Below are 27709 nucleotides of genomic sequence, written 5' to 3'. Positions count from 1 at the left end.
TAGCACTATTTCGACCAAAAAGCTTGCAAATGACATTTTTAATAGTTGCATCTTACCTAATTAATAACATTAATTCAGTTTTGTGTTCAAGATTTGCCGAAAAACCTCCCTGGGCTTGGATTATATCTTCCAGGAAGCTTTGATTTCAGGCATGTAGTCGATGTGCTTTGCAGTAATGATTGGAATAGCTGAATGTATAATCAATGGCAAACAATTCTGTAAAAATCAGACCTGATCAGTCATCTGATATTGTTATACTGATCATAATGCTGCATAGTATATCGAACATTTGTCGAAGTCATTTATGTGCCGGGAAAATATAATTCCAAGTTGGTGAGAATATTACAAACTGAGGGAGGGTAATAGGCCCAGTCAGACCCCTGAATGGGCAATGTGGGTTAGTGTATGGGAATGCCATTGAAGGTTTGTAATATTCTCCGAGGCTTTCGAAATCCAACAGGGCGCGTCCCCGGGTTGCGGATAGGGGGAAAAGGGAGATTTTTCGCATTTGTACTGTAGTCAGCCAATGTGATATTATCTCCTATGGTGTTGTAGTGCGAATGAATGATCTCATTCTATGGGAATTCGAACCTTGTAATGTATTGTTTATTAACTCCAATTTTCTAAGCTTGACAAGGTTTTGAAGACAAACATGTGATGAGAGAATTGTCTAATAGGAAAGTCACATCAGCAAAGCTTTTACATATGCAAATGCTATCCATGGGGTCATGTCTAGCATTTAATATGTATGGCAATGACTGGTTCTTACCTAGCAGGGGTACTACAAGACCACGCGGACAATTCGATTAAAGGCTTAATTGGGGATAATATATTTTCCAGAACTGAAGGGACATTTTTTCCGGGGTGACTGGCGAGTCGGAGAGGGTAGAAGTTTCCTTTTGTAAAAATTGACAAAATAAACAATCGGACGCTTTTTCTTTCTTTGACTTGCTTGGTATTTTGTGGATTATTGTTTTTTGGTTTTGGAAGGTATGCGATTCACTATTGAGCCTTAAAATTTATTTTGCATCTGAATAGCATTGATATTGTCAGGTCTGTACCAACACCCTAATCCCACACCAAAATACCATTTTCCTATCCCATGGCGTTTATGTGGTCAGCAAAGACTATTCAGCCATTACCCCTTCTTATCATCGGCTTTGGACTGACTTGCGCTCTCATTGCCCCACCAAATGCTGCAAAATGAAAATGAAAATGAAATGAAAGATTTGCCTAAAAACCTATTTTAAACAATTATTTTCCTTATTTTTTTTGCTCCTTTGCACCTATAGTGGTGGTAGTGTTCCTATAGTGGTGGGTCCCATAAGAATTCAATGGGATGCGCCACTATAGGAACCAATGTTCAATTTTACCTCCATAATAGGAACCGTGTACCTATAGTTGGTGCAAGTGATTTATTGATTAAAACTGAAATAAACAATGGTTTTTACATTTTTCCTAGAAAATTTGAATGGAAAATTACCGATTAACGCTTTCAGACTTTTTATTTAGTGGTATTATCAATTTTATTCAATTATTTTACTACAAGGAGCTACTATCCCGAATAAAAAATACAGTAGAAAAACCGAACGTTATATTGTAACAGTACTATTTAGAACCATATTTTTACAATAGACACCACTGTAAAAATAAAAATACAAAAACAATAAGATGTAATGTTGGATACCATACCGTGAATTGTAAATAAGATTTTTACAATATATTATACAGGTTGTTAAGTATCGTAACAATATAAAAAAATATTTTTCTCCATATATATTTTTTTGCAAAACCATACATTTTATTGTTAATGAATTGTTCAAAATACTGATACGTGGGTTTAAATATACCGTACATTGTATGGTACATGAATGGTTTCAAACAATAAAATGTACCGTAAATAAATTGTTTTTAATTGTAATTTCACTACTGGTTATACATTTAATCAAATGGTTTTGGAATGGTTCTCTTTTGTTATGTTGAATTGTTTTACATTACATAAACCATATATTGTTATATTATCTTGCCATTTTCATCCTGTTATGGCATCTTAGGCTTATTAGATTTATTAGAATGCGCTTTGGGAATTCCCAGAGCGTTTTGGATAACCCTTCATATATAGGATCGCCCACGTCTAAGTCTGAGTAGTCTCTGATTGCATTAACAGTTGAAGCTTAGGCTCCCATTCCCCACCAGCCAGATAACCGGGTTTCGCAAACTACGCATTATTTGTGGCAACACTTTGAGCGGCATGATGGAACTATGCCGAGCGCGCTAAGTGTTATTAGACCACTAATGTAGTTGCATGAAGTGGGTGACGAGGTACATAAGTATCATTACAGCGTGCTTAACCGTTATTGCAATATTGAGGCACCAGTTTGACTAAAGTTTGAAATACATAACAACTCATGAGATAACTGTCAAGTTCGATTCAAATATAAGTTAGGTTAAAAAGCGAACCCGCAGATGAACCTATATTGAAAGTCATTTCAGTGTTCAGTCCAGTCCATATGTTAAAGATGGCTCTACGTCAAAGATAAAGTTTGTCAACCGCATTTGATTCGATTGTGGTCGAAGGCAAGTTCACATGAGAGAAGAGGAGAAAACTCCCCTAAATGCAAATACAGAAAGAATAGTGTTGAAGTGTTGAACCCATCTAGGGTAAGAAATCAAACTTTGAACTAGTCAAATTTTAATCTTAATTTGAACCATTTCAAAATTCATTAAAACGACGTACTTTTTAGGCAAATATTGTCCCGAAAAAGATGTTAAACAGCTTTCCGTAATATAACCTGATAATATGGACTTTAAAAGCATTAAAAAAAGCGTTTTTGTCATGGAAAACAGGCAATTGAAAAATCACTGTGATTTCACCCATTTCCCCCAAGAGAAAGCACATTTTCGGTGCACTCGTACAGCTCATGCATTGTATCACAAGCAATATGTGAACACGTCAAATGTAAGCTTATTTATCGTAGAATTGACCAACCGAATAATATTTCGCATTATTTGTCATAGAATTATCAAATTTAAGTGATTCTTACTTGGAGAATGTTATCTTAAGTTGAACCATTTGTAATCTAAATTTGAACTAGTAAACGGGGATGAGCTTCTAGTGTTGGCCTGTAGATTGCGCTAGTGGTTGCTTTGTTTACTCTTGGGGGATGAAAAAATCCAAATTTAGTTTCCAAATTTCTAAAGAATTTCGAACATTTTGAGTTGAGATTCCACTGCCTAATGAAAAATAGGTATGAGAATTAGCAGATTCATGTGATTTTTCATTGTTTAGCATGGAATCGGCTGTTTTGTGAGTTGCTCGAGCTGCTGCCGCCAGTAGTTCAAATTAAGATTAAAATTGGTTCAAATTATGATTACGATGGTTCAAATTAAGATTAAAATCATTGCTGATGAAAAATCAAATATTTCAATGAAATTCGGTGCAAATACAAACTTTTTACCATTTAACACAAAGCTTATACCCCTGACTTTTATGTACATACGATTTTGCCGTAGTAAATTATTTCCATGTGGGAGAAAAAATCACTTAAATTTTGCACTGCTTCAGAAAGCCGCAATTTGGTTCAAATTTTGATTACCTACCCTACTGATTTACGGTAATCTTACCTGCATCTTTCCGGGTTGGCCTACATTGCATTAGTATTTCTCTCATCGCACTCTACACACCTAGCCCGCCCCTGAGCCCGCCATATCTCTTGGACCCCTGCTTGGACCTGCAGTTCTTAGGACATCTGGTTTACCACTGATTTAAAGATGTTATTGGCATTAACCCTTTGGAGCCGGAGGGGTCATATATGACCCCGGCGATGACACCGAGCATAACAAACGTGTTCGACACCAGCGAGGTTGTGTCAACAGCGGCGAAAAAATCGATTCCAAAAGGTTATTCACTTTTTTTTCTTTCCTTTCCTTTGCATCAAAAAAGTCACAAACATCAACAAAACAAAGCACGGAAAAAATCTTAAACTGAATAAATCTGGTGTTCGATTTGAATAGGTCGAATCTGCATAGGAATCACAGCAAACATACGATCTATTCAAATCGAACACCAGAAATAATTAAAAATTCACGGAAAAATAATGTTTCGGAAAAGTGAATGGTTCAAACGTAAGAAAAACAGTATAATATATTGTTACATAAAAATCCAATGTAAATGTATAGTATAGCGAACCATTTCATTACAATACACTTTATTGTAGCTGGTACACTGTATGGTGCAGGAATGGTTTTCACCATACACCCTATGGTTAGTTTTTATCCGGGTAATAGCACCACTATTGGTACATTTACCCTATGCAAGTTACATCATTTTTTGAATTTACAAGAAATCCGTTCTATCATTATACTTATTAAAAGGTAAACTGCAGATTTGATAGCTGATCATTTTATTATTATCGAGAAAAATACAGTCTATCACATAAACCATTCAACAAGCTCTATGTTGCATTTGCTCGAAAATGCACTTGTTGAACACAGTACACACCAACGTGCTGTCTCAAGAGATCGGATATGCGACAATGAACTGGTTAAAATCCCTCCCCAGTCGATTCTAACAAAAGTGATAACGCGACGTATCAATATACTACAATAGGGGGATTCACTTAACCGCGTAAACTGATTAAACTGATTGAACGTCACGATCACCAAGGCAATCTTTGATTATTTCATCCACAAAATCATGAAACATTTCAAATAAGCAGAAAATCATGGCTTACGCTTACGCAGCAATTTAATCTGTTTAGTGAGTACCCCTAATGACTTTTATGTTCTGGACGGAAATTTTCGTTTGAAAACAAAATTCATAATTTTTCGACTGTTCCACAACCATGCGTCTCCATTACAACATTTGTTTAGAAAAAGTATTTAAATTATTCGTTCTTAGCGCAGTTTTGCGCAGATAGTGACGTATATCCCCAAAAACTAGACAAAATTTGGGATTAGATGCAATACACCTGATCGTTCCGAACTGTTTCATTAAAAAGTACTAGATTAATTTAACCTGAATTTATTATCAAAAAAAGTAAGTTATATTTTTTGAATGGTCCTAAAATACAACGAATGTAAGCTAAGATTAAGATTGAATGTTGTTATGTTAAGGTTAAATGTATCCCAAAACAATCATTACATTCATGGATTTCAATATCAGCTATATTTTATACACTGCGGCATTGAAATTATGGTTTGAAATTATGATGATAAAAACAAATTATTCGGTACATAATTTTTTAACTTTGAAAAATTCCCCTGGATCCAATTTTGATTCAGTTTACTTGAGAATTTGGATTATTCTTAATTGAAGTATTTAAAATAAAAGAAAAATATCAAAGCAATGAAATTTTGTGATCAAATTTTGAGGTTTTGTCCGGCCTCCGGCCACTGTGCAGCGTCAGTAAATATAGGAAATATTGTGGTCAAAATTTGAAATGTTTTCATCCAGCGGTTTGAGTCACACAACAATCGTCAAAGTTAAAGAACCAATGTGGGTGCCTTTAGTTTTCACTCAATATTGACCATGCTGAAACAACGGTGCAAAAAAAAAGCCGAGGTCAATTCGTTCGAATAATATTTACATAGATCTAAATTTTAATAAACAAAAACAATTCTGGGCTGGTAATATTGTCGCCTCAAAGAATGGAGACGTCAAAACGGTGAAAATTCTAACCGGGACAGTAAAAAAATACTCAAAAATAAGATTAACATCCGGGATGATAATATGGTTAAACCTGGAAGAAGATAGATAACACAGAAAGATCTAATATGTAATTTGTTTATATGTATGATACAATAACGGGTATGCTTAACGAACTATTTATTTCTTCCAAAAGAGTTAATATTATTCGATCTGTCAAACCAGAAGCACCACACTGTCCATACTTTACAGCATGAGGTAATAATTTTGATGAATTTCGTTAGTTTACTTCGATTTCATGTCTATTCAACCTTCACACATAGCTCCACATTAGAGTGTCCCACACTTATATGGAAAACCAAAAATTCGAAAAATTCCAAGTCTTATCTCCTACTCCTGAATTACTTGGACGCCCAGCTAGGTTCAAAATTGGAGCGAAATCGGTTAAGTCCAAGGGGCCGCTCAACGAGCTTGAAGTTTGTATGAGGAAACTTGGCTAAATATATGCAAAAATCTCATGTTTTTGATTTTTACCGCTAGGTGGCACTGTAAGCGTCCGATAATCAAAACTTTTGGTATTCTTGTAGATGATACACACTTTACATCAGTCTTGTTGAATGAAGTAGTTTGAACATGGTCAAAGTTGCTGCATCCTGCTTTTACCTATTTTTCAACAAACGACCTACTTAATTGAACAGGACTATTGAGAGTTATGCCTAAAATAGCCTTCCGAAAACTTCTGCCCCGCAGTGTGTCGCAGATCTAACTAACCTGGGTAAACCAAGTGGCGGCTATGTCGAGCGCCCCAGTCCGGTATACTAAGTCTTCGGGATGAGTAGTAAGTAGCTGAAGTCGGTTTCGGTCTTCCAACGACGTGCGGCGTCCAAATAAAGCGTGTGTGCTATAGGGCACTGCACTGTTTTGATTTTGTATGGGATTTTGACGTTTCTTGGCCTTGTTGTTTACAAAATTTCTGTAAGAGTGAAAGAGAAGGAGAGAATTTCATGCAGTGGCCTATTATAGGTATCGCCAGCAGTGGCCAAGTGGGGAAGGAAAAGAACCCCTACACGACAGCAAAGGTGTAGTGTCTCTGCAGCCAGTAGCGGCCAGTGTCTAGTGTGTGCACACATTTTCAGAGCACTTCAGATGATGTACTCATTGCGAGCGACTGCTGCTCTAGTGAATGGCAACAACAGTTGGCTTATTTCAATTTTAGTGGACCAAAAGATTTAGAAACGCGGTGCTACGGGCGCATATTGCTTCATATGGAAATAATCAATTCCCGCAAGGTGATCATTTAGGAGCTTAGAAGGGCGGGATCGCTGTCAAGTGTCGTCGCTTTTTGCGTCGTTTTCGTCACCACAGGTGAAGGAATTATGCTGAACCAGGCTGCCAAGGGTGCGCGAAGTGAGTAAACAATGCTGGAGGAACTGTGGTGTAAGTGTTTATTGTTGACATGCTTTTACTTTAGCTGTGATTTGCCGTCGAAATTTGCAGACAAGTGTGGACGAAGGAGAATAGGCGTTGAAGAAATAGTGTACAGGATGTATGAACAACTATGGAACAACTATGGATGGACTGTCACTTGCCGTTCTGTACGTTCGTTCGTCCGTGAATAGTTATTGCACTTAGAGTTGCTTTTCTTTTTCACTGAACGGCCATGACATCACTCCCAAAAGTAGCGTTCCGATTTACTTTATAAGATTATCGCCACAATTCATCAAAATTTGACTGCTACTTTAAAAAAAGTGACTTCGGATCGCTTCGAATTAGAATTCTTTTTGAATTCCTTATACCTAGTATAAGGATAAAAACTCCATGGCTCAAACGTCCTTTTACATTTAACTGACATTTTTTTCTGCGCATATACTATTTTACATCAATGCTTCATGTTTCAAAAAAAAATCAAAGCCCTGTGTAATGCTGCGTGTATGCTCCAATCATATTCATGCCGGGGCCCGTGGTGTTGTGGTCACACGTTCACTTCATAAGTCGATAGTCATGGGGTTCAATTCCCTGTCGCGGCCCTTGGTTAAGCGGTTGAGAGTTTAAAAAAGATCGGTGAATCGATTTATAAGAATCAAACAACAATAATTACGAGCAATTTCGAGCTCAAAATCCACAAAAGTTGGTAAAAACGTTCATTGGCTCACCTGATTTGTTATTTATTTTGCGTATTTTATGTGATAATTTCATTCGCTGGTTCAGGTAATGGCACAGTCAATAATCACAGTTGAAATAACGTTATACATATAAAAATTAAAAGTTTTAGACTGTTTGTCATTATGCCGAATATTTGTCATTGAAGTCCGACATTTATCCAAGGTTGCTGTGATTCGCGTTGTGTTGGTCATTTTTTGGGCTTGTTTGGCCAAGTATTTGTCACGTCTAATGAGACCTTTACTGAGGCAACTGAGAAAATTTAAATCCAACCGTATGTGGATTCGTTTGATATTTTGCAGCGCCGAGAACGGAACGGATATAGCCGGTGCTAAAGCTCGGTAAATATCGTCGCCGCTTAGTGCCACGCCTTCTACAGCACCGATTTAACCGCCGTTCAACCAACAACACACAATGAGCCTGCCATTTCCCATGTAGCCAAAGCCGGCTGATGCTGCTGCTATTATCGTTGTTGTTGATGTTCCTATTAAGAAATCGAAAAAGATTTTTGCATTGTCGCCTTCGTTCCAAGTGTAAACAGGGTTAAGCGTTTCCAATTGGCGATAAGTATTCCCCATTGTGTGGGCTGTTGTTTTCTTCGGGTTCTGCACCTAGGTCTGTGATTATAATTCACTTTTATCGTCACTTGATGGTTGTTTTAACCATATCAGCAAACGAGGTGCATTATTGGTGCTTTGGGAATTACACGGTCTTTCCTAGCTAATGATTGTTGTTTTATATATTTGAATGCTTTGCTATTATCTCGCTCCATATTATATATGAATATATTCAATTTGTAAAATTTACTAAAATAATTGTCTAAAACCTACTTAAATGAACGATATCTAATTCACTGATCTCGTCAAAAGCCGGAATTTCACGGAGAAATCAATAAAATTTTGTATAAGGTTGCTGACTCTAAAAAGTCTGTTTTCATACTTTTTGAACATTTAGCAGGCGTTTAAGTTATTGGAAAAACTGTTTTAGTTCTGAGATTGACTGTCCCAGTCACCATGTTCTTAGTCCCACATAGCCTCAGCTGTAAAATCAGAGGTACTTAGCATGACCATGCTGAGAGTCCAGTGGAGAGTTTTTCGTTTGACGAAAAGTTTTCACCCACTGCTGAGAAGCAGAATTTGTCTCAATGGGCACGTTACGCCAAGGAAAAGAAGAAGCTTGTTCTTGGTTCAAAAAAGTAGTATAGCTCTCATGTAACATGTAACATTTTTTTCTCTCATGTAACTTTACATTGAGTGGATCAAAAATTCTCAAATTTTGACTGTTTGTCAACCTTTAATATCTACATCTTTGGCACAATTTTGGGCTTGATTAGTTAATTTTTCGCAAAGTTTGAACCGTTTTCGTAAAACACTATTTTTTAGACAGCTTATTTTTGAACTGTCATATCTCAGAAACCAGTGAACCGAATTGAATAAAATTTTGAACGTTTAGCAACAATATGTTATTGCTTCACAAGTTATTGAAACATAGGTACTTTTTGAACGTTTAAAAAAGTTATGGATAATCACTTTTTGGAACTTTCCCGAAAAAATGATTTTTTTTACATCAATGCACAATGGTCTACGAAACAGATTTACGATGAAAGATGTATTTAGCGCCTTCAAATGATTTTCTAGATTAAAATGGTCTTCTACAAAGTTGTTCCTAAAAATAAGGCCCTCTTTTCAATATACATGAAAATTAGGGTGGTCCATATTTTCAAAGAAATTGGGAACCAAACTTTTTTATTTGCAAGAATAACTATATACATTCTTCGGGATAATTATAGATCTATCAATTTTGAGCAAGTTTGCTGAATACACTTTTTATGTAGCTTTGAAATTGACCGATCTAGAGCATTTTCCCATAATTTTCATAGGGTGATGCTAGAACAAATCGTTTTATTGCTTTATCGTTTTTGTTTCAAAATTCTCGTCAAAGTCGCCCAAGAATACCTTTAGAGCTTCCAGAAACGCACATTTTCGTGTGCTGATAATGTTGCTATGTCATTCCGTTCAAAAGATATTGATGATTTTCTAGAAAAAATTGTTACTCGCCAGCTCAGGGTTAAAGGGATCACAGGGTCGTTTATCGGCTTGTACACGCAACACACACACAGCTGAAAGGTACTCACCATAAGCAGAAACTGCTCGAATTGAACCACTGCCCACTGACTTCACCTTTCGTCGATTAAACGGAAGTTCAACACCGAGAAATTTCAAATTCAAAATAAGTTTTGGAAATCCGAAAGTGGAAGCAATTTGGTTCCTTTCTGAACCCGACAAAGCGGAGATACGAAAAGGAGTGGAAATATCAATCACCAGGGCTATGCTCTTTGAACAAATAGCTACTGAGGCCAAATTTTCATAATAGTGTTACAATTTATTCATGACGTCATGCGGGGTACTTGCGTGTTTCGGCGTTCGGATCGCGATCCTGACAGGGCTGGTGGCGGTTACGGTGACATGCGGGGCTTGGAGGATATGACTTCGGGCTGGCCGGCCGGTTGCCGACGTTCACAACGCTCGGCGGTAACGGACCGATGGATGGTTGCTTTGGCCGCTGGATGGTGATCAACGGCGATTACTTTCTCGCTGCGGGGCCGGCTTTCCGGCGTAGAGGCAGCAGATGGTGTTCGGGTACCGGATTCACCACTAGGAACCGGTCACGTGCAGGGTTGGCGACACAGGTGGTAGCAGAGAACTACAATGGAAGTTTGGTGGCTTGGAAGATGGCGACGGTGGCATTCGACGGCCACCAGGGCTGGTATCGATTTTTCCCCAACAGCAAAAGGGCGAATGGTGCTGTTCTCGACCTGGATGCGCTTAGGTCCTGTCCACTTCCGAGTACACTGTCTCCACTTTCGTTGCTTCCGGTTCGTCGTTTGCCAAGAAACTGCACAAAAGACAGAAGAAGGCCCGCTTTGTGGACCTGCCCTTTCAATTAATACCCCGTGACGTCATAACTCTTAGGCCTCTAACAAATTTTCACATTAACACTTATTTAACAGTACAATTAACGAAACTTTTAACATTTACCTTTTTCTTCTTCTAAAACCTTCACGTTGGCAGTTTTCACTTCTTATACGCTTTTTTTTGGCAAAATCTACAATTTGTTCACATAATTAGCTTTAGAACAATTAATCGCTTTCAACTACTAACCTTAGCATACACTTTTAACACTACTAACTGCTTTTGATTCTTACTAACAAAACTAATTGTTCTACTAACAATTGCCACCTAAAACAAAGAAACAATAACCTTAATAATTAACACTTCCACTTCATTATTCTTCTTCTTACAACTTTTTGTATTAAAACAATTAACTCGATTATCGCGCACTTCTTAAACTTTCAAGATTTCCAGGGAAAAGAGATTTTTCCTGGTCGCGAAGACCTTTTTATCAAAATTGAAAATTCTCGAGGGAGCCGAAGTTCTGCCGAGAATCGTTCGTGAATAAAATTTACGAACGATTTTTGACATTTATGCTCCTAACATGGTGGTTTGCCATAATCGCCTTGGGGTTCCATCTACGAGCAAGTAGTACAAATCCGGGCGGGATTTATGCGTTACCCCGTCACGGAGAGTAGTTTACAATGCTAAAAAAGTACACATACAAACTGAAGGTGTGTTGTGAGTGGAGCAGCGATCACTACACACATCAAGCCACTGTGTGCAGCCACTGACCCATTTAGTGTTAGTAGGAGGTCTATTTGTTTAAAGGGCGTGTTATTCTTTTGGGAAGAGGGAATATCAAATTGCGGTGGAGCCGACAAATAAAAATTGTAACCGCTGGTTACAAAATAGGCACTTTTCCAGTATTTTTCACTTGAGTTACAAAAATAACACACCTCTATTTTTTTGATATGTTTTATAACAACATTTCTTCTTTTGAATGCGGGCAAAACATATTTTTTATGTTTGCCCCAACCCATCATAAACCCTTTTTAAAAAAACTATGATTTTTTTTAAGAAAAAGTCCTGTAACTTTTAAACCAAAAGAGATAACGACCATCTCAGCGCATGAAACGACGCGTCTTCAAATGCTCTACAAGTGTTTCTTAGGCGACTTTGATGAAAAATCAAAACTGAAAAAGTTAACGCCAGAAAACCGGATTATTTTGAACCACCCTAAGTGTTCCCGAAGGAAAATCGCAATTTTTAAAGCAGCCGATTGGTTTTCAGCAACGCTTAAAACTGAAATTTATTCAACGAATTATTATAAATTCCTAAACTAACTTAAACTAAATACTCACAAGAAGTGGTTTCCTTTCCCACTATTTCTTTGCCAACTTATCCCGAGTCGATATTTGGTGCCTTTACCCTAACCTGGCCGGAGAGATGTAGATCTAGATGTACCTCTAGATCTGTCAATTTTAAAGCTACATAAAAAGTGTCTTTGGCGAACTTGCTCCAAATTGATAGATCTACAACTTTGCCGAAGAATGTATACAATTATTCTTGCAAATAAAAAAGTTTGGTTACCATTTTTTTTTTGAAAATATGGACAACCCTAATTTTTGTTCACATTTTAAAGAGGGCCTTATTACTAATAATAATAATAATAATAATAAGGACAACTTTGTAGAAGACCATATTTGCCTAAAAACTCATTTGAAGGCGTTGAATGCATCTTTCCTCGTAAATCTGGTTCGTGGACCACTGTGCAATGTCATTAAATTTTAGTTCTGATATCCAAAGATTTTTTATTTTTGTTCTCAAGATATCTATAATTAGATATATTAGAGCCTATTTGGGTTGAAAAAAGAACACATTTAGTAATTTTTGTGTGATATTGTAAATTTAACCTTTTTTCCTTTATATGCGTGAACATGTTATAACGCTACAGGGTGCGGCAGGAAAAAATGCGAAAAGTTCAAGGCACTATTACACGCTAAATATGGGATATGTATTACTATTTTTTCATGACAGTGTATCAGTCAATGTCTATATTCAAGCACTGAAAAATAAAAATGAACATATTTGATGTTTAACATGTGATAATGTAGGCCTAATAAGCGGATATCAATAAACTGCGCGCCCAATGGTCATTAAACAAAATGACTATAACAGTAACAAAATTAGCTCAAATTCGATGAACAACCAGACCACACTGATCCAGAGCCATGTAGTTTCACATACCAGATGAGATAAGTACATATATTTAATGATATTGTAGAGAAAATCAAAAATTTTGTTTTATCAGATGCGAAATTTAGCGACCTGTGCGATTTTCTGCGGTTTGAAAATTCTGGTTGTCTTTATCTTCAGGCGCCACCCTGTAAAGGTTAGTGACCAAAATGGGAAAATTTTTAATTAACTTTTCAGAAAACTAGCCTATTATAGATCATGGAACGTTGAAACATGGATTGTTTAATGTCAAATGGACGAAAATGAGGTTTGAAGTTGAAAAACACTTTCGCATTTTTTCCTGCCGCATACTGTATAACTTTATCCGCTGTGAGAAAATATTACATTTTAAAGTATCAATATATTGTTGATGAACGTTCACAATTTCATTCAATTCGGTTTACTGGTTTCGGAGATATGACAGTTCAAAAATTGGTAGTCTAAAAAATAGTGTTTTACGAGAACAGTTCCAGCTTCGCGAAAGATTGACCAATCGAGCCTAAAATTGTACCAATGATACACAAACAGTCAAAATTTGATAATTTTTGATGCACTGTATGAAAAGTTTGAACTTTCTTGTGAGAGAAAAAAAAAGTTGCCTATCCCAAACATTTTGGCCACCCCCTGTATCTACTTTCTAAGGCATATAATGTTCTTGCGTCGCCTGCCACACAATATACGAATGAAAAATGGTCAGTTGACAATGACTTGGAACGTTTACATGAGAATGATTCTGTAAGCTTCATAATTTCAACGCCTCTAGAATGTGTTTACGTACAACACCTGCCTTAAAAGTATGACCGTGATGTTGTCGCTCCCTATTAGTTTCACTGGTATCAACCGCCACTAAGCATGCCTGTGTTTTCGTTACCTCTCTAGCTTGTCGTGTACAAATGGATCCGGGGCAACGTATTCCTGTTTATTTTGCTCTTGTCATCATCACTACGTCCACCTGTCTTTTAGTGTTGTGACCTAGTCTACAGAAAAAAAAACAACAACGTTCGAGTAATTGGCTTCTGCTGTTTGTAAGAATATGTTTCAATGTTTCTTTGCAGGAAAGCTAAGTTAGTATCTACCTTTTTCTGTGGCCATTCAGTATTTTGCGTTCAATAATTACTGCGTGCTCTCTAGTTTGACTTTCAAGAAATAGGAAACATTGTCGTTAGAGGGTGATTATCACGATTTCAGAGTTTTCTTGGTACATATTTTCGATAACTGCCTGCCGTGAATCGCAAGTCAGTCCCAACTGTAAAAAGTAGGCATTGAGAAAATAGACTCTGAAGTTTTCAACTTCGATTTCTATGTGAAACTTCAAAAAATCGCCATGAAATAAAAACTTACGCGGTCATCATGAAACTTTCACACATTGCTTCAAATATGAAAACGTAACAGTGAAAAATATAAAACTAGCTAGAACAATGTTAGGTTTTGTACCGGAGGGTACACTAGTTCGTAGTGGGACTGACTTGCGATTACTTTTCATTATAGGACAATCTGATTTGGTGTTGTTTTCAATTTTACTGAACAAACTCTGTATATATTTTTATTCATGCAGCTGAAAGATCATCCGAAGAAAGACCGAAAATGGCCATTAACTCATTTTTGCCGAAAATGCTGATGGGACTGACTTGCGACTCACGGCAGTGCACTGCCCATAACTGCATATTTGTAACATTTGCAGTTTTTGGCAATATTGAGTTAATACCGGGGATCACCTCCGAATAGGAAGCAATCAGTGAAGTACTAGATTGAAAGTAGTGAGCTGGATTTTTGTATGGTGAGATGATCAGTTCTCCATTTCTGTAATGAAATGATACAAACAGCGTGGGTTATATGATTTCTTGACTAATTTGATGCTATTTGAGCAAAAGTTTGGGTAACTGTGTTGTTGTATTATTTATTTCTTGCAACTTCAACAACACAGTTACCCAAACTTTTACTCAAACAGCATTAAATTAGGCAAGAAACCATATAACCCACGCTGTTTGCACCATTTTATCGCAGAAATGGAGAACTAATCATCTCACCATACAAAAATCCAGCTCACTACTTTCAATCTAGTACTTCACTGATTGCGTCCTATTATCAGTAATTTCATCCACCTAAATGCACTTAACAAGTTTGTTCTATAAAATGGCCGGGGTTCTGCTAAACCGAACTAAGCGTCAAAAAGTTTATTCCGAGATATTTAAGCTTATAGTTCAACCACTCACAAATAAACAACAGCGAAGATTATTTGAAACTTTTCCGCACACACGTAACTTACAAGCCTTCATTGACCATCAGAGATGAAGAATACATGTAAATTATTTAAATTTATTGATCTAATTACATTTTATTCCTCGGTACTTTGCACTCAGTTCACTCTTGCTGATCAAAAACATTATGGTTCAGTATGGCTGAATGTGTTTTATTGTTTCAGATAAAACCAGTTGGATTGTGAACTCGATTTTTCATTGTCTATCAAGTTGAAATCGATATCACTCACAATCCCTTACATGAATCAGAGAGGCCGCGTATAGTATGGTAGCACGGAGGTTTCAAAACAGTTTGAAATATGAACGGCAGAAGCCCTCCCAGGCCCCAGCCCAGCCCTTCCCACTCATGCTTTTTTCATAAGCGGTGCTTGTGCAGATATAGAGCAAAAGTAATTATGTCAAATGATGTCCTTGCATGCCCTGAGGTCCCGAGATGTGACAGTGGAGCAATTTGTGTACTTCAAATTTATGCTGGTCGAAGAAAACCATGAAAATGTTCTGCCAAAGTGCGCTAAGTACAAACAAGTTTTCAAAATTATGAAAGAGATTCGAACTTGGATCATCTGAGTGATAACCAAGCGCGTTACTTCTAGGGCATATTACCTAGCTGAAGGTCAGTCGTTAAGTCTGAATCAAGTTCTAAACATTTTTCTCAAGGATGGTTTTCGTGAAAACGTCATATTTCGATCAGCCAAAGCGAACCAAGTGTGATTTTTTTTGTTCAAGCTTTATTATTCTAATTAGCCTTCTTGTTCAATGACGGCTCTTGTGTTAAACTATCAGTATGAGGTGTACCGATATAATGCAGGTATTCAAAACCAGTTGATTTTTGTATTGTTGAGAATAAATTTTTAGAATCAATTTATGCAGTGGATTTGGTTAGGTCTGACTGAATGTGATTTGGAAAAATGACGATCAGCGTCCTCCAACACCCGTATTTCCAATTATGTGTTCAATTCTCTCACAGATTGTTACTATGAGTCGGTTAGAAGTTATAAATCTGATGGCGATGAGGAGAACTTGAAATGTTCATCACCTGAATCAAAACTAAAATATTTCGCTGATTCTATCGAATGGTTTACAGTTTACTCTGGCTGGATGCAAATAGTTATTTATGCAACAAGTTGCAAAATGATGATTTTTTCAGCACGAGTCGTACATTTATCTAACGAGGCTTGCCGAGTTGGATAAATACGACAAGTGCTGAAAAATCGAGTTTTGCAACGCGTTGCATACAACATTTTTTGCAATTATGAAAAATACCCTTAGTACATCATTTCTAACTGCTCAAGTGCTCAGACAGGTCTCAGCTAAAACCACGCGCGAGCATCCATGCGTGAAAGTCCATTTTTCTCAATCAGGTAGGCTATGTCAATAAGTGTCACAACTACTCGGAGTCGCGTCGTCAACGAGCGTTTTTTTGTGCTGCTGCTTCTAACTCTACGTCTGTTTGGCTGATCAAATCAGAATTAGAATCGCTTCTATTCAGGTTCGATCTGCCGAACAGACACAGGACCAGCCATTGAATAGACAAATTAACACGGAAGAACATTATTTTTTGTGTTTAGATTTAGATTTAATTTAATGAACTCGCATTCCGACCCGAATGATCATTTTTGATTAAAGGGTCGTTAATAAATAAACAAACAAACAAACATTAGTGCTTGAAGAAACTTGTGAAAAGTGTACCATTGTTAAGGTGCCGAAAAGTATTACTTTACGGCACTTTTGAGCTAGTCAAGAAAAGTAGGCCATTTCTGCACAGTTCCGGCAATTGAAAAGTGCAATCTTATGGCACGTAATTGCAAAAATATGTTTTTGTATGTTCTGCCAAACAAAAATTTTGAATTTTGACGGGCTTGGTGGTCTAGTGGCTACCGCTTCTTAGATGGGCCCTACAGAGACAGAAACATGTTTGTTTACAAAAAGCAGATAGGCCCTTTTCAAATGTTCGTCTAGATTTTGTCTCATTGTCAAATATTAACGGATGTAATCGCATAACAGTCAATTGGGAATATATACTGGCTTCATAGCGTACCATCAATCATATTTTGGTCTAAATTTTTTTTACCATTCGCTTAGCATACAAGAAGAGTTGTTGAAGATTTCATTGCAAACGGATTTTGAATTTTTGACAATTTTTCAAAATTTTGATCAACGCATATTGGCCACGGCCCGGGGGTGCGTTGATTATAACAGAATATTCGAGAACAGGCGATTACGTCACCGATTGATTCCATTCTTTTTGTTTTCATGGGTGCTCACTTGTAACAAAAAAATACAAAAATAAGAAACAAAACAAACAGCGCTTCAATCCTTTGTTTTTCGTATGATAAAAATGGGAGCCACATGCTTAATAAGGGAACCAATACCCTATTTAGATTTTTTGTTATAGGCCACTGCATGAAATTCTCTCCTTCTCTTTTACTCTTACAGAAATTTTGTAAACAACAAGGCCAAGAAACGTCAAAATCCCATACAAAATCTAAACAATGCAGTGCCCCATAGTTCAACAGATTTAAGGATTGAATATAAACAATCAGCCCATAAAAAAATGCATTGCGCAATCTAAAGCACTTGTGAAGTATTTCGTTTAGATGTAGTTTTGAAAAAAAATATTCTAAAAGATAGCTATTATGCGGAAATTTAAAAATTTGGATTCTGGTGCGGAAATTACGCGCAGGGGGCTATCACCGCGTAGGAGAAAACGGTCATAGTATGCGTTTATTAATCGGTTGTTTGGTAAATAAATCTCATGATAAAATTTTCACTGTCACTGTTACATGATAGTGTTGACTCATTGAAATAGATGAAGTCGGCGTCGGTGGTGTAGTGGTAAGCGTGGTTGCCTCTCACCCCAGTCGGTCGGAGTTCAATTCCCGTCGACGCCGATGGGATTTTCTGAGACATAAAATCCGTGATCACGTCTTCCCTCGGATAGGAAGTAAAGCCGTAGGTCCCGGCCCATGTGTTGATGGGTTCGATATGTAGGGTCCTCAGGTGTGGTGGCTGTCTCCCTGGGGCGTCGGAATTTAAGGCTTAGCTCCTGGACCCAGCCGACGTAAAACACAACTGGCGCCGAACGGTGCTAGTTGGCCAGAAAAAAAGAAGAAGAAGAAGAAGAAATAGATGAAGGGATCTTCTCATTACACCAAGCCGGGACCGGATCGAGCCCTAACCTGGCCCCGGTCACCTATTTCGTCCCAACGTTATTATGAAGTTATTTAGGAGCCCGTTCACTGCAGGACGTTGTGAGAGAAACACTCCATAATGTGGATGAAAAAAAAAATCCATGTTCTGACTCCGGCCGGGGCTCGACTCGGTGCTGGCCCGGTGAAGTGTAAAGATTCGTATGGCAATCGACTCGACTCCATCTCTAAACTACTGAACTAGTTACAAGACTTGTCCGCCAGCAACAATATTGCCTTTACGCATTGTGTAGCATAGGTTCGTTACCCAAACCCCATGATTTCTAGCATTTGCGCTCGGTAAATTTTAGGTTTTTATGGGTTTTCATTACCAGTACACCCATGGTTATCCAGTTATGAATCTGTCACAAGGCAAAACAATACTTTTTGGGCATAGGTATCTATGCCGGTTGTCCAGGAAAATATCCCTTCGAAGGCTTTTAAATTTCCCAGGAATCCAAATTTTTCTTGCAACGCGTAATATTTTAAGTTCCGAGAAAATACTGAGAACAAGAACAGAAACATCAAATCTCCTTAGTCTTCCCTAAGTGTTGTCACATGAATTTTGCCTATACATCGAAGTATATCTGTTAAATCTCCTTCCCCCAGATTATTTTAATAATTTATCGATAGAAACTGTTGCGAAACGCGCTACGCTACCTTCTGGTCTAGAATCTAGTCCATCCGTCTATCCACAGTTTAATACCGTTGAAAGGAAGGTGTTAATTTTGGAACAGTTGCCCCGTGAGGGTTCGATCGTACGCGGGTCGGTCGGTGACAGATCGCTTCGATATTACAGCGAGTCGATGACAACTGTGTGGTATGCTATATTCGCTTCCAAGCATAATATCGATACATTGACGCGTTTTATTATGCGGCACTGACGATGACCGAAAGTGAAACGAAAGAAGATGTAAATATAAATCTTTGTTTGGCTTACATATTAGCGCATTTGATAAATATTTAGTGTGCCTGCAATGTCTAGATGCGAACGACGACCGTGTCGACTTGGTCGGACTAAATAGTATGAATGGGTGCTCTTTGGAGGAAGAGTTTCTGTATGTCTCTATGCTTCGTTTAGTTTGCGAGTGAACCAGAACGGGCGGACGCAAAACGTAGAAAATGCTGTTGTTTTAAAAATATGTTTGACACATCCGCGTGGTACAGTGAACCCCTTTGCCTGAGTTCCGTTTTCGCGGAGGCGGCTTGGAAGAGGGTTTTGTTAGTTGACAAATTTAATGAATGTTTGCATATTATTAGCTTTCTCAAAGGTGCGCTAGGCGCCATTATGGCACAGTGGAGCAGGCGGCGTCTGTTTATTACGTATCGCCAAAATTTAATCGGTACTTTTGACATCTCCTTTCTGTAACATTTATTGAAAGTTTCGAGAAGAAGTAAATAAATCTTCTATATAAAAATGTGTTTGCTTTCCCTTTGTAGTCATGATATAAGTCTAAAACGGATGAAGCGATCAGCATATTTTTTGCACGGTTCAATTCGTCTTCAGGAACAACGGATATACTTAATTATTTCACTGTTGCATTTGTGCAGGGTTCCGACGTGTTTGTGTGAAAAAATAATTGGAAAAAGTGCCCGGGAAGGCAAGAAAAACTGGGCAATAAGAAATTCCGTTGTGAGAGGCACTTTTCTATGGAACTGGATGTCATAAAATACAGTAGGCAGTCATTACGATGTTTGCCGGAACAGCTAGTATTTATATAATAATAATAATAATAATAATAATAATAATAATAATAATGTTACGTCTCTACCAGGACAGAGCTTGCCTCCCAGCTTGTACGTTTGCCGCTTCGGGCTTATGGCTAACACCCTACATTAAATCGATCAATTTGATGAACTTATTAAATCTCCTTCTGCCATAACTCGACCAGTGTGCATACTCCACCAGCGAATCAAATCAAAGTTTTTGTCCCAACCGGTGGTGACTTTCTTCGTTTGAATAGGTAACTAACGAAACCCTCATCAACCACACCAAACAACGGATAGATTTAACCGGATGAGTTACTATCTCATATAGCAGGAAGGTATGCGATCCACACGCGTTTGAATAAAAAATGACCAGACCATTTGCCTCGGCCAGCGACGATGGCGCTCTGCTTTGTGACATGCCTCTGAAAACTCACGGTCAACATGATTCACCAACAACAACGTACCTTCCTAACGAACAAACGAGACACCACGCGATGGTCGGAGCGCTGCGGACACACGACGCCAATGCAGGGTTTCCCATTTTTGTCCACTACACTCCACATTGGAGTAAATCATAACAAAACCTGATCATAAGTGGAAAAATTCAAAATGAAGTAATTGGGTTTTCCGTTGTGTTTTTGCCAGGTGTAGCTATCGTGTAATCGTTTGACGGCTAAACAGTGTACAAATGTTTTGTTTACGCTTATCAGAAGAGGTTAAGTGAAGCTGAAGTTTAGCCGTTATCTTTGATATAACTCACAGCGCGTGCAAGTTTTGACCGTACAAAGTGAATAAAATTGATAGTCAATCAATTCAACGATGCAGTTTGTTAAAGAAGGCTAATGTTGTTGTTCTGTTAATTAGAAACCCAAATAAATTGACGTTGAATTTTCATGCAATATATGAAAATATTGAAAAAAAAAAATTTATGGAATTCTTTACCGTACATTCAAAATGAAATAAGTTAATTTTCCGGCTGTTTCCGGAAAATCTGCTTTTAGTGTATGATAAAACTATTGTTCCTCTTTCAAATGCAGAAAGAAAACCTTCCGGATGTTTCCGATTTCAAAAGTTGCAACACTTTGCAAAAATCGTGAAAATTATATTATTATATGATATTATTTGCCCAAAATCACTATTGTGCCCTCTGAACGTATTTTTGCTGAAAACTAGAATTCAGCAGCTTTCAAGCAAAAAAAAAGAAGTTTAAAATCGGCCAACTGGTTCAAAAGCTGTGATTTTTTGAAAAATTTCTGTTTCGAAAAATCTTGATTTTTACAATCATAAAATTGGTCACCCTAATGATGAAATAAAAAAATACGGGTCTGATTATTTTCGATAAACTACAAAACCACCAAGTATCACGATGTTCGGAGACACACTATATCAATTTTCTATGGAATGGTGGTATTATTATTAAAAAAAATCTTGTTGAAGTCAGTTAGATTGGTTGTTTCTCACTGCTAGGTGAATTTATTGTTATAAAATTCATTGAAAACCATGAAATACGTTTCATTACTAATTTGGGTTGTATTTGGGTTGCGAAAATACGTCAAAATAATTTTGATCAGTTTTGATGTACTAGGTGTTCCACTGTGCACTCGTGTGGTTCATTGTACCTACGTGGTGTCGTGTTTGTGGAGGATGATACAAGTGTGATTTATCCTTTTATGTGAATTCTTCGTCAAATTCAGGTCAGCGGCGGTGGCGCGTGTAGCTGGCTACCGCATCTAGGTACATGTTCAGCAGTCTTTTCTGTCATTCAAAAGCATTTGAAATATGTATTTATTTGCTTGGAATATTATTAACAAGTTACTATTTTCAATGATTCCACATTCAGGACAAACTCTCGCGGATAAATTGCAGTTGACGTAAAGTGAGCGGCAGCGTGGTCTTATCGCGACCGTCGTTGTTGATAGTGGACATAAAAAATCTAAAAATTATTATCTTCATGGAATTATTAACGAGAACGACCATGCGCCTCCATTAGGGTGGTTCAAGAAATCGATTTTACTACACGGTGCTTATATGATTTATAACCAAATTCTATTCCTCCTCACAATCCCAAAGATTGAGCTCATTTGATTGAAAATTGAGATTTGAGAGTGCACATGCCCGTAACATTAAATGTTTACATAAGTGTCGATTAGGGTTAGCTGAAAACTTCGTGTTCCTAGGCAACGCCATCACTTTAACAAAGGATTCATTCAAGTAGAATGAATTCGAATTGAGCCCGTCCGACACGTTAACATAAAACGTCAAGTTTCCTAGCAATTTTAAAGGGCAGGTATATGGGTGATTTCTTCCAAACTCTAGGTAAAACTCCATAAGATTCTTGGTAAATTGCTTGTAGGAGTATTGATTGATCCCGCTTTATATCCCTGATGGTACTCAAAAAAAAAACTATGCAACTACAATTTTTGTTAATATAATCCTAGACCTGCCTCTCTTCAACTTAGTGTTCTTTGAGCACTTCCACAGTTATTAATTGAATGACTTTTTTTGCATGGTATGCATGAATTTGTATATTTTGAGGCAAGCACAATGATACATTCCCACGGAGTCGAGAAAATTTTCTCGGCTGGAACGGGAATCGAACCCACTAGGCTAACTAGAGACCAAAATGACGCCGGTTATACCTGTTCTTCAATATCCCCCTGGAAAGTCTTATGCGATGAGTCGGGCTCAACAGCCCGGGCATGATTTCAACGAATCCGACCAATTTGGCTGTTTTGTGGATGACATGGCTATTATGTATTGCTAGAACATTTGGAATGGTGGCAGAACTGTACACCCACCTGGAACGTGAAGCAACAAAGGTTGGACTGATGGTGGACGCATAAAAAACGGGTAACCGCAACGAAAGGGCAAGTCTAGACAGCAGTGTTACGATAGACGGGGACACGTAGGAGGTCGTGGAAGATTTCCTCTACCTCGGATCCTTATTAACGATAGACAACATCAGCCATGAAATACGAAAGTATTGCTGTGTGCATTCCAGATGCAAATATCAAATACGAGAGCACTAAATGCGGTAAGATTTTCTAACAAGTAACCCGATGTCAGCGGGAGCGTTTGAATCCTATAGGTTGGCGGTGGTTTTGACTATTGTTGCTAAGTTGCCTTTGGTAACACTGTGTTACCGCGTTTGAAGCGCATTTGGGCACCGATTGCATCGTGAGGTGGTATCACATTTCCCGGAATGCCACTTCCCGGAATGCCACTTCCCGGAATGCCACTTCCCGGAATGCCATTTCCCGGAGTGACATTCCCCGGAATGACATTTCTCGGAATGACACATTTCCCGGAATGATAATTTTCCAGGAATGCCACTTCCCGGAATGATCATTTTCCCGGAAAGCCATTTCCCGGAATGCCATTTGCCGGAGTGACATTTCCCAGAATTACTAATTTCGAGAAATGAAGTATCAAGTCATTAGGGAGCTAGCGTGCTAGGTTTTTGAATTGAATGGCTTAATGGCTTCTAAGGACGGACATTGGGCAGCCTAGTCGAATAGTTTGATTTTGATATGTGCTCGAGGTATGTGCACCTTGAAAGAACAGCCTATTTTCAAAAGAAGGAAAAATATCTGATGGGAGAGTTTGTGATGTGGTCAATATTACAGTATCATTGCATCCTAATTAAATGAATTGCTGTGGAGCGGACCTGGTGTGATGGTTAGAACACTTGACTATCACGCCGAGGACCTGGGATCGAATCCCACTCCCGACAAACTCACACAAAAAAATGTGGGTTCTTCCTTCGGAAGGGAAGTAAAGCGTGGGTCCCGAGATGAACTAGCATAAGGATAAAAATCTCGTTAATACAGATAAAAAAAAAATAAAAAAAAAAAAAAATGAATTGCTAATGTTGTATACATATACTTCGAAAGAACAGCCTATTTTTAAAAGAAGGAAAAATCTCTGATGAGAGAGTTAGTAGTATGTATATGCATTTATGATAATCAAGCCATTCAACTCGGCTGCTATACTGTACTATTGACGCCACTCTACTAACTTTCCCATCAGAGATTTTTCCTTCTTTTAAAAATAGGCTGTTCTTTCGAGGTGTATGCTGCCTATAATCGCATAACTGTCATACGAATAGGAAACCCAGCAAATATGGAACTGATATGCGATCATAGGCAGTATGTGTTTCATAATAATACCATTCCATTAGACTGCCCAGTGGCCGTCCTTTTGAAGCTGTGGTAGTTTACTTCAAAATGAAGTACAGGCTGATAGGTTGGTTGCATTTGTTGTTTTTTTGGTATGTATTTTGCTATGTTGGATGAGAAGGTATAAGGGCTTTCGACTAAAACACCATCGATTTATCACAGACAACCGGCTGGTTGGTCCGATGAGAGCACGACATACGAAGTCCTTCACGGACAACCGAATGGTTGGTCCGATGAGAATATGCCAATCAAGTTCCCTCACGGACAACCATGAGGGCACGATAAAATCAAATTCCATCATTTTATATATTAAAGGCTTGATAAAAACCTCTTCCAATTATAAAGAAAAGGAGATGTGGTATTTTTGTGCTAATTAAAGCTGAGGATTATGATTGAATTCACTACCAGTTCAACTGCCAAGAAGATAACACGCAATCCACCAAAAAGTCATCCGACCTGTAATATCCTATTCGGCCTATTGACACTTTCGTTCTGAAGTAACATAGTTCAGCCTCAATGATCCAGCACCATTCCGGGAAATGTCACTCCGGGAAATGGCATTCCGCGAAATGTGTCATTCCGGGAAATGACATTCCGGATAATGTGCCATTCCGGGAAATGTCACTCCGGGAAATGGCGTTCCGGGAAATGTGTCATTCCGGGAAATGTCACTCCGGGAAATGGCATTCCGGGAAATGTGATACCACCCATCGTGAACGCACACAGCAATACATCATCAGTGGAAATCGGGCCTACTATGAAACCCTTATTTATGTGGGTCTAAGTTCAAATAATTCCAGTTCAGATCAATTACGGAGGAGTACTCATTGACATGCACAGTTAGTCTGGCTAAGCTAAACTAAGCTTTTATATTTTCGTCATCAATGTTCTGACATTGTAATCGTAAACCTCTTGTTAACCTTCACGTACGCGACCCCCGACAACTCATTTTAAAAATGCTGGCATTTCGTCAATTTTTATCCGATTTTTTAAAGTCGCCCTCAATCGATCATAAATTGATACAAGTTTATTATACTGAAGTGGTCATGTCATATCCGGAACCATTCCGAAGATATTCCAGATTGTACTGGGATCAAGGGGCGTGCGAGGGGTATATTTTGCCAAATGGCCAAATGATTATTTCTTGTGTTATTGTGTTTGATAGGCTCCGCGGAACCTGTGCCAGGTGTTCTGGAGCGGCCACATCAGTTGATACATGCTTCAGTCAATTTCTTCTGCCTCATTATGTCGAAATCATGAACTTCGCACGGCATGTTTTGCTTGCAAACCAGACATGTCCCCCCCCCCGTGAATTCTGTGCTAGATGGTCCGGGGTGGCCATATTAGTTGATACAGACTTCAATCTATCGTTTCTGACTCAGTCTTCATGAAATCATGAAGATTGATATGTCGCACGGCATGTTTAGGTTGAAAACCGGAAGTGTCCCCAATGAGGTCCCGCGTCCCGGGTCAACTTATACAAATCTGGTTATCGCAGTCGTATTTTACTATTTACAACAAAAATTTCGTTGAAATGGTTGAAACACAATAACACACGAAATAATTACTTTTAGTCATTTTGGCAACCCCCTGACCCCAACACAATCCGGAATTTCACGCGGAATGGTTCCAGATAATGGCCACTAAAAAACTAGCACCAATTGGTCGGCGTTCAGTCAGAGTGGACTACGCGATTTTTCGGGCAGGTAAAGATAAGCTGAGGAATTCGTTAAACCTGAACTTTTCGACGTTATTTTGATGCAGATGTGTTAAGTAATGAGAATATTAGTATTTTTGAAAATAATACCAGAGATTTGATATTTCAAGTGCTTGCAGGACATTTTCTCGAAATCATTGAAAAACAGATGGTCCGGTCTAACTTAACGCCGATCAATTTATGATCGATTGAGGGCGACTTCAAAAAAATCAAATGAAAATTGACGAAATGCCAGCGTTTTGAAAATGACATTTCGGGGGTCGGGTACGTAAAGATTAACGGCGCACAAAAACTTTTCCAAATATTTTTCCTTAGTAAGCTTCAACCGACTGATGAATATACAGCATAATTCGTCCATCATTCTCATACACATAAGCTTCTTTTGGAATATTAACCTTCGAGCAGTCGCGTCTTTGATTACCTGCAGCGACGCCCCGCTCACGCTGTGTACCACATGCGAGCATTTTTCATGGTGCGTGTACTCAGTACACGACGCGACCGCTCCCGGGTTAAACCCGTTTCTAAATCGCGCTATGATCGTTATTTTGGCCTTCAGCTCTGAATGACAAACTGCTTTGCGGGGGATAGGCACGATATATCCATGGTATAATGGCTCTTACCGCCTTCAGACTCCAATCTACCAGTACCTAGTTGGCTAGATAATGCTCACACATGGTGTCGACTTCATTTCAATGTACTATGCCATTACGAGCGATCGTATACACACAATTTAGCTAGAATTGAATATGATTGATAAATTGCATTTGATTTCAGGCAGCTTAGCCAAGAACGACTGACTGTTGGATGGTGCTGCTGTGGTGACGATGGATTACGCGAGTTCTATAGCCGCTCAGATTCGTTCAAATAAGATGTGGAAGCTGTTCGGCTTTGCATACACCACACATCATATGAGTGGGGGTTTGGTCAATGAAAATGCCATCAAATGGCCATCGTTTGCTAGTTTTATGGCCACGATAAATCAAGCAAACCAATTGAAGGTCGCCAGTAGTATGTACTTTATTTCTGCCCATCTAGTTTCGGAATGGCTTTTAATAGTCTGCTGTCTACTATAGGTCGACGTTTGCGGCTTGTTTATTGGTGCATTGAGCACCATCATTCTGGTGCATACAAGTGGGATCGAATTCGAATGCCAACTTATCTAATGGTATGTTTTGTTTGTTTATCTTTTCAGAAGTACCCCAAGAGAATGACTGCATTTTGCCAAATCAACATACATCTCCAGTCAACAAACGGAAGGGCTTCAGTGGGTAAGTAGATTCAATTTTTTGGAACAAAACAACAAGAAAACCAAGTTCACATCGTTCAAAACTCAGTTCATTTCGTCTCATAAATTAGAACCATACAATTTGCTAAAACTTCCGCAAAATGAGTGCCCTCTTCATGTGGACATGTTGTTATTTTATCGAAGCGTCGATAACTCGATAATGAACTCTTCCGGCGCACGGTTCAAAAGGGAGAAGTTCTTTCATACCTACCTGTTATAGGCCTGGTTGACTGTTCTGTCGGAAAGCTTCTGCTGCACTCCTGCACGTTCTGAGGAAAGGTGTGAAGAAATCAATAAAACGATATCACCAAACCATCATCGTCATGTCGCCATCAGGGAACGACGGTGGATGTTGGGAACGGAAACGGTCGGTGGTGTCGTCCACTTTGCGCTTCCATGATTGTCGCTTAATTGCTCTCGTGTTGATTTACTCCGAT

At 38.4% G+C, this 27709-nt stretch overlaps 1 protein-coding gene and 1 long non-coding RNA gene across 2 annotated transcripts in view; both read left to right on the top strand.

Annotated features, from left to right (window-relative positions):
• The window catches only part of LOC109430601 (triple functional domain protein), a gene marked incomplete in the record, with an annotated part of 231873 nt that overhangs the window by 185871 nt on the left and 18293 nt on the right, over window positions 1-27709 (top strand).
• On the top strand, window positions 6663-27255 carry LOC134288174 (uncharacterized). Its single transcript, XR_009997790.1, has 2 exons — window positions 6663-7054; window positions 27180-27255. It is a non-coding gene; the product is annotated as an uncharacterized LOC134288174 (long non-coding RNA).

This window comes from Aedes albopictus, chromosome 2 (genome assembly GCF_035046485.1).
Source record: "Aedes albopictus strain Foshan chromosome 2, AalbF5, whole genome shotgun sequence".
NCBI classification, from domain to species: Eukaryota; Metazoa; Arthropoda; class Insecta; order Diptera; family Culicidae; genus Aedes; species Aedes albopictus.
The sequence above is the reverse complement of the archived record's forward strand: the minus strand, read 5'-3'. Positions and strand labels throughout refer to the sequence as shown.